Raw genomic sequence first — 8,057 nt, 5'->3', positions numbered from 1 at the left:
TTCATATTTTGAAAAAAAAAAACAATTTTTCATGATACTCAGTATTAATTAAATGTTTTGTTTCGAACTTTTTTCATTAATTTATTTAAGAAATTAATTTTCTTAATATTCTCGTAAATTTAATATACAATTTAATAAAATTTAATATTCGCTTTTTCTGGTTTTGCGGTGAATTTTTTTAAAGCACTATAATAGATTGTCGGAAAAATTACCAGTATGAAAGTACAAATAAATCAATAAATTAAAATACATATTATTTTGATATGAAATTTCTAATAAGTGTTATCATAAAACGCCATTTTTTAGCCACTCTTAATTATCTAGTGTTTGCCTCTAAGCTGCAAAAGTAAATAAAAGAATTTTTATTTTATAAAGATAACTTAATGTATTTGATAAAAACTCTTTAATTTTGCGAGACAATAAAAATACATCTTTAAAATAATTGGGTTTTATTAAGTTAGGAAGAAAGGTTTTAATGAACGAAATTCATTTTTTGAATGAAGGATGAGCTTCGCTAATCTTTTAAAAGCTTTTATTCGTACAATTATTTTATCTTAGCATGTGCACTTTTTTCCTAATTGCATGTGCTTTTATGTTTATTTGCATAAAATATTTCATAAAATGGTAAACATAAATTTAAGAGTTTTTATCCTTTTATTTAGAAATTTGTAGCAATTTATTAAGTTATAGAAACTGTTTAGGAGATTTTCGGAGAACTTTAGTAGAGTTTTGGAGAATATAATATTAGTAGTAGTACTTAATTTACGTCCGCATTAGAGGTGAATAATAAGCTATAGGCATTGAACCCATGTCCAAGACGTTGTGATTATGATCCCCGCAACGTAACGATTCCCCGTGTAGTAAATGATGACTGGCGCTCGTTGAATCTGTCGTGTCACAAAGTCCCCCATGTTCCCACTGCAAATCATGCCTCTGGGGGTGCGAAATTGGAGATTGATCATTCTCTGGCTCAGGTCACGATTATGGATGAATGAATGGAAGTATGAGTGGGTGCGCCCCATAAACAGGCTGTGACGTGTTTGCAGCTGAAGTCGTATTCTTAGTCATAGATGGCGCCACTGAAAAACAAGAAACGCATGCTAGCATTGTAGGATATTGATGACGGTCTTGGTTGCTGTTGTTGTTCATTTACGTCGCACTAGAGCTGCGCAATGGGCTATTGGCGACGGTCTGGGAAACATCCCTGAGGATGATCCGAAGACATGCCATCACAATTTTGATCATCTGCAGAGGGGATGGCACCCCCGCTTTGGTAGCCCGACGACCTGCACGCGAAGTCGAGCACTTTACGGTAGAACAGTTTAACGAGGACCAATACCACCCACCCTCGGTCCCTGCGCAGACTGATCCAAGTGGCCACCCACCCGCACACTGACCGTAGTCAGTGATGCGGTCTGCGGTGATCTGCTGGGAACCGTGTCTTAACGATCAGTCCACTGCGGGAGATGACGGTCTTGGAAAAATCCCTGAGGATGGTCCGAAGACGTGCCATCACAATTTTTATCCTCTGCAAAGTGAATGGCTTCCTCGCTTTAGAAGCCCGACGACAAAGTCGAGCATTTTACAGTAGAACAGTTTAAAGGGGCCAATACTACACACCCTAGGTCTCTTCACAGGCTGATCAACCAACCGCCCATTGACGGCTGTCGGTGATACTTGACACCGGTGACTTGACTATAGACCACTGCGAGACATTTACTCATTTTTCACTAATGGAAAATAATTAAAAATAATTAACTATGTGTTATTTTATTTAAGAAATTTATTATTTGAAGTTGAAATTATAAATGAAAAGATTTTTTCCTTAAATGATAATTCTCTAGCATCTAGAATCCTTCCTGAAATTTTGTATCTTTTCACGTGGGACCAAAAGATCAGTAAAAATCATTAGGTCAAGTGCTTTTCTATTTTGGTACCAAATAATCCCTTGAGCTCGAGTGTTTCCCTTGTGCTAAGTCATTTTCTTCTATTCCTGAAACTAAAAATATTTATCACTGGAAAATACATAGTTTACAAACGACTGAAAACTTTGATCAAATGAAAAAATGAACAAAAGAGAAGAGGTGTCGACGTAACGTTAAAAGTGTGCGGATGGCAACTTAGTTCTTCACCCCACTAAGCGTAATGAAGAAAATATTTAAAAAAAAACATTCACAGAATGAAATTCTTTCGTATCAACTATAAATTATTTTTTGATATGAATATAGTAGGGGAGAGTGGGGTCAATTGTAACAGGGTACGATTGTAACAGAGCAAAAATTTCGAGTGTCGGGTTCTAGATTTGGTTCCTAGGTGAAGCTCAAGGTGATCTAATCTACATGTACACCCCTGATGGCAACCATTTTTATGTACTTTTGAACGAGTTACATCACTAAAGATATTTTCACGCTACGCAAGTACTTTTTTTGGTATTAGATTATTATATTGTAACAAAGTAATTTTGTTTAAACAAATAAAAATTAGTAACCGAATATGTAAGTGGACACCTTAATTAACATTTCAATAAAAAAATATTAGTTTTGCTAATTAACTAGCATTATTTTAAACAAATGAAGCTGAAATGGCGTCCAGGGGACGATTGTAACAATAAGTAAAGGGACGATTGTAACAGCTGAAAATAAATAATGTTATGTTTACAAATCATTACTTAACTCTTTAAGAACCACTAATAGTTTCCTATATCATTTATATTATGTTGCGTGTGCATTGTTTTATTTGTCACGTTTCACAGCATAAATTAAAATTTTTAACCCCTTAAAGTTAAAAGTTTAACCCTTTAGGCCTCTGCTCATTATTATATTTAATCCTAAAATATCACTACTATTTTGATTAATAAAAAAATGTATCACAACTATGATAATATGTATCATTAACTATGTTTTAATTGAATTTATGAACTGTTACAATTGACCCCGTAAGTGGCGACAATTGTAACAAGTGCGCGACTGTCACAAGTTGTTAATAACTAATATCATAACATTTAAAATCAGGTATTTATTATTTTTTCTAGTAAAGGATAGTCTACTTTACTCGTCTGTTAATTAATACTAATAATATATTGGATTTTTTGTTAGTTAAAAATAGTTAAGTAAAAAATGTTACAATTGACCCCACTCTCCCCTACGGTAGGGTACTTTACTGTACTTTACGGTTCTTTTTATTTACGTCCCGCAGTGGACTGATCGTTAAGACATGGTTCCCAGCAGATCACCGAAGTCAAACATTACTGACTGTGGTCAGCGTGCGGGTGGGTGACCACTTGGATCAGTCTGCGTAGGGACCAAGGGTGTGCGGTATGGGTCCTCGTTAAACTGTTCTACAGTAAAGTGCTCGACTTCACGTGCAGGATGTCGGGCTACCGAAGGGGGGGGGCATCCACTCTGCAGAGGATCAAAATTATGATGGCATGTCTTCAGGTTATCCTCATGGATGTTTTCCAGACCGTCGCCAATAGCCCATTGTGCAGCTCCAGTTCGACGTAAATGAACTACAACAACAACAACAGCAAATCTTTTTATTTACGTCAAACTAGAGCAGCACAATGGGTAATTGGTAACAGTCTGCGCAACATCCTTGAGGATGATTCGGAGACAGTATACGTCACGTCCCGTTTTTCACGGATGACACATTCACCACCATTTATCCGTTCACAAATCATAATTTTGATCTGAACCAGAGCACGATCTTTCTCCGATCCAGTACCCCCAGAGGTTTTGATTTGTTATGGGAATGAACTTGGAGGACTTTGTGAGATATGAGTAAAAGGAGAAGAAATAAAGTGTATTGTCAGCTAAACAAAATAATTGAAAATGAAATAAAATAACAAATTAAATGTACAATGTTAGCGAAGTCGCTTAAACTTATGGAAATTATTTTTTGCGCATTTTTATACGCTTGTAAAGAAAGCAGTTACTTTTTTTTTACTTCTTATCTACCTTTGCTTCGGACTACGGAATACGACGATCTCTAATGAAATATAGCTTCACCTTCCAGACTTTATGTCTGCTCATCTTTACTCCATGCAACCTCATTAGTAAACGAATTTAATCTCGGATGATCCGAAGACATGACATCGCAATTTAGATCTTCTGTAGAGGGGATGGCTCCCCTGCTTTATTAGCCAACGACCTGAGCATGAAGTCAAGCATTTTACGGTGGAACGGTTTAGCGAGGACCGATACCGCACACCTTCAATCCCTATGCAGGGTGATTAAAGTGGTCACCCACCCGCACACTGACCGCAGCCAGTGATGCTTGACTTCGGTGATCTGCTGGGAACCGTGCCTTTACGATCATTCTACTCCGGGACGTCCTTCTTACGGAAAATTAGAAGTCTTCCTTCGCGGTCGGATCAGGGTAAATTGAACTTGCAATCCTCTATGCTGAATTTTAAATATTTCCTGATCGGAACGGCTTAAGCTTATGTTTATCATAAAACTGGGCACATAGAGCAGTGCAGCCATCATGAATTTATGATGCAATGAAGTGAAAACGATGGGATTAACAAACGATGAGGGAACTGAATAAACTAAATTGTATTCGTTTACTTGCTCCTATATGCAAATTTGCAAAAAATATGAGAGGTTTTCGTGACAGAGCAGGCTCACCATTTCGCCAAATGCTCTCTATTGTAGAGATAACGTGTACGAATTCCACCTTATATATCGATGTAGCATTGCAATGCCTTTCTCTAAAACTTGTACTATCTGTTCTTCGTCTTGACTGGGAACTATAAGCCATACATTTTAATGAGCACAAAGGCATGTAAAATTATACGTGATTAAAAAAAATTTATGGAGCTTCCTGGCCGAGTGGTGTTGACCACCAAACGTTCTGTAGTTGGTTCGAATACCACCGAAGCCCTAGATTTATCTTCGTACCGTTTTTCTACTTGACAAAGGCTTATAAACCGGTCTTCTGTGAAGTTGCGGGACGGAACGGATTTCTATTTCCGTCACACTAGAGCTGCACAATGGGCTATTGGCGACGGTCTGGGAAACATCCCTGAGGATNTTCTAATGACATCTAGTATTCTGCATCCATGCAATGCACAAAGTTAATTGTAATGTTCATTAATACAGAACGTTTGTTTAAAAAAAGAAGTTTTCAATTTTTAACGACACTTTTCCTTCAAAATGCAATGTACCAACATACACAAATCACAAAAGCTAAGTATTGATTTGGAAATTATTTGAACGTGTTAACTTCTGATTTGGAGTTTAACTGAACTCAAACAAGAAATGTCATCCTGGCTCAAGCTTTTAGTGACGGCACATAGGAATGGAAAATTAACCCAAACTTTGACAGCTATGATAACGACATCGAAAAATAATTTAAGGTACAGTGATTTTCAAACTATAGTTTTGAACGGATATTTTTAAAGTTAATTATGACAAAATGCTCTTTCTTTATAGATTGCGATCTTAAACTATTTTAATATGAAATTTCGTAATTTTTGTGTTTTATTTTAGCCCAAAAATCTCTAATTTATCCTTTTGAATAAGTTTTATTTTATTCAAAGAAAGCATATTCGCTGATAGCACATTTCTAACTAATACATTAGATGCATATTCAAAATATCTTAAACATCTGTTTCTCATAATTGCACATAATAACTATGAAAAAAATGAAAAGATTTATTTATTTATACTTAGTTATTTAAAATTATGGTATCTAAATTGTTGAAACTGGGAAGAGGATTTAGTAGCTATCCTCTCCAATCTATATCTCAATTATGTTAAATTATATTTTAGCGGACAGCTCGCCCTCTTATAATAAAATTTAAAATATTTATTTAATATGATACGTAAAATTTCGGTACAATATTTTTTAAATATTTGTTTAAAATAATATGCTTATTGGTGGTTGTAATAAAATCTTAAAGAGTGCACATTATCATTTTAGCTTGACAGAGACAAAAAAAAACAATCACAATTCATCGAATTACAGCGAGGAAAACAGGATAAAAAACCAGTTTGGTTCACTGAGTAAACTTGACTTAGTTTCTATTAATCACATCCTAATCTCTGAAGGTTTCCTGTTGCAACCAAACAAGTATTGATGTTCTTAATCTCGCCTTTCTCAGAAATCATTCGTTAAATTTCGATAGCGCTTTTGTTTATTACTCGCTTAAATAATTAACTCGTGACCCTAATGTGTAGATGTTTTTTACTTCAATCACGACAAAAATAGATATAAAAAGGGTAAATATATATGATGGGTCAAAAATATTTATAAAGGCGTGATTATGGATCAGTCTGAATAAATGTATCATTATCATCATCAGCATTGGCATGACAGCCCTTTGTGAGCCTGGGCCTTCCTCAGAAGCTTTTCCAATGTATCATTATAAGTAGAGAAAATATTTTCCGACATTTTTAGTATGTAATAATGTCATTTAAACTAAATTTTCTTTTAACTGCGATCAAAAATATTATTTTCCGGAGAACGGAGTAAAGTAACAGAATATATCGAGTAAATACTACCAGAATTGTGATAACACAACTCATTATCACAATTCTGGTAGTATTTACTCGATATATTATATAAATTTGTATGCCCAATAATGTGCAGATAATAATAAAATATTTTTGTTATTATTTATCTATTCTAATAACCTAATATTATTTCTAAGAAATCGTGAGTGGTGCATTCGGTTAGATCATACCAACAAACTAGATTTTTTAATTTTTAGTGTTTTATATACTTATTAACAATGCTATACATATCAACAATGCAAGACGATTAAAAATTATATAATTTCAGAATTGTGTTGACTTAAAATACACTAATGTTTAAGTTATAATTTAGTGATACTTAAGATAATTAGGTTTTATAATTAAGTGAAATACTACAAAAAGCACTCTGCAATTAATTCAATAAGTAACTAAAAATTTATGTTATTAGGAAATGAAACGGTAATAAATAAAATATACGTTATGAAACTCAAAGAATACTCCATGACGTAATTTAAGTAATTTCTTTTTTCAAAATAATCAAGGCTTACATAAACAAGTATTGATTGCAGTTCTTTACTCAAAGAAGCAAATTATTTTTTTTCTACAATTCAGTGAAACGGAAATGGTTCTTTTACAAACTTTTCCTCGAAAATTCTAGAAAGTCGGTTACAAAGAGAAGAAGTAGAAGTTTACTTTAGGATTCGAGGTAAAAGAAATTAAGACATTTATTTCGTTTATATAATTTCTTTTATGTAAGACCTTTTATTCTTGTGATATTTGAGCATCGTTTTATTAGAGAGGCCATTGCTTTCCTAAAGATTAAATTATTGGTCATTTCTTCCGTATTGCTTGTTAATTTGTTTTTAATGAGTAATCTGAGATGTTTGTTTCTCCAACTAAGCAAAAAGAAAAATAGTTCAATCAAGACTAGATTTTCTATCGCTTCAAGTAAATACAGATATTGTTATAATTAATTTTCTTTCTTTTATAATTAATTCATTTTCTTTCAAATAACATAAAATTATAATTAGATTTAACAATGAAATATTTTAACATGTTAGTTTTTCAGTTTGCTTTTTTAAACATAAAGAAATACCTAATATGATTTTAAAAAATTCTATTTGTTGTTTTTTGTTTGCTCATTGTTTGTTTACTTGTTTACATTGTACAATTTTTCATTTAATTTTTTGCGATTTTTTTTATTTAATTTTCACTATTGATCAAATCTTTAATCAATCGTAAAATAATTGAGACCCATTTGTTCATGATATAATAACGAAATAAAGCTTAAAATTTTATGTTAACAAATAATTACCTATGAAAGATGAAAAAACTTGAGAAATTTAGTCTCGAGAAAAAGTTAGTTAAAATGGCGAAGAAAAAAAAACTTCAAGGAATTTTATCAAAATTTAAAAAAAAAACTTTGATTACTAATTTTCATAAAAATGTATTCGTGAGAAAAGTGGGAACTTGCGAAGAGGTAAATTTCAATGTCCTGTTATACATTCAATATTGAACTATGTTATACATTTCAATGTGGTATAAATTAACATAAATGAATGTATCAACATAATAAAT

At 32.9% G+C, this 8,057-nt stretch overlaps 1 protein-coding gene across 1 annotated transcript in view; it reads left to right on the top strand.

The window, feature by feature from the left end:
- Positions 1-5,340: 5,340 nt before the first annotated feature.
- The window catches only part of LOC107448578 (uncharacterized), a 92,826-nt gene continuing 90,109 nt past the window's right edge, over positions 5,341-8,057 (top strand). The window contains exon 1 of the mRNA XM_071187860.1: positions 5,341-5,359. The gene's annotated coding sequence lies outside the window, so the exon portion shown is untranslated. The remainder of the gene's footprint in view (positions 5,360-8,057) is intronic.

Source organism: Parasteatoda tepidariorum, chromosome X1, assembly GCF_043381705.1.
Source record: "Parasteatoda tepidariorum isolate YZ-2023 chromosome X1, CAS_Ptep_4.0, whole genome shotgun sequence".
NCBI classification, from domain to species: Eukaryota; Metazoa; Arthropoda; class Arachnida; order Araneae; family Theridiidae; genus Parasteatoda; species Parasteatoda tepidariorum.
Note: the sequence above shows the minus strand (reverse complement) of the source record. Positions and strands in the feature narration are given on the sequence as shown.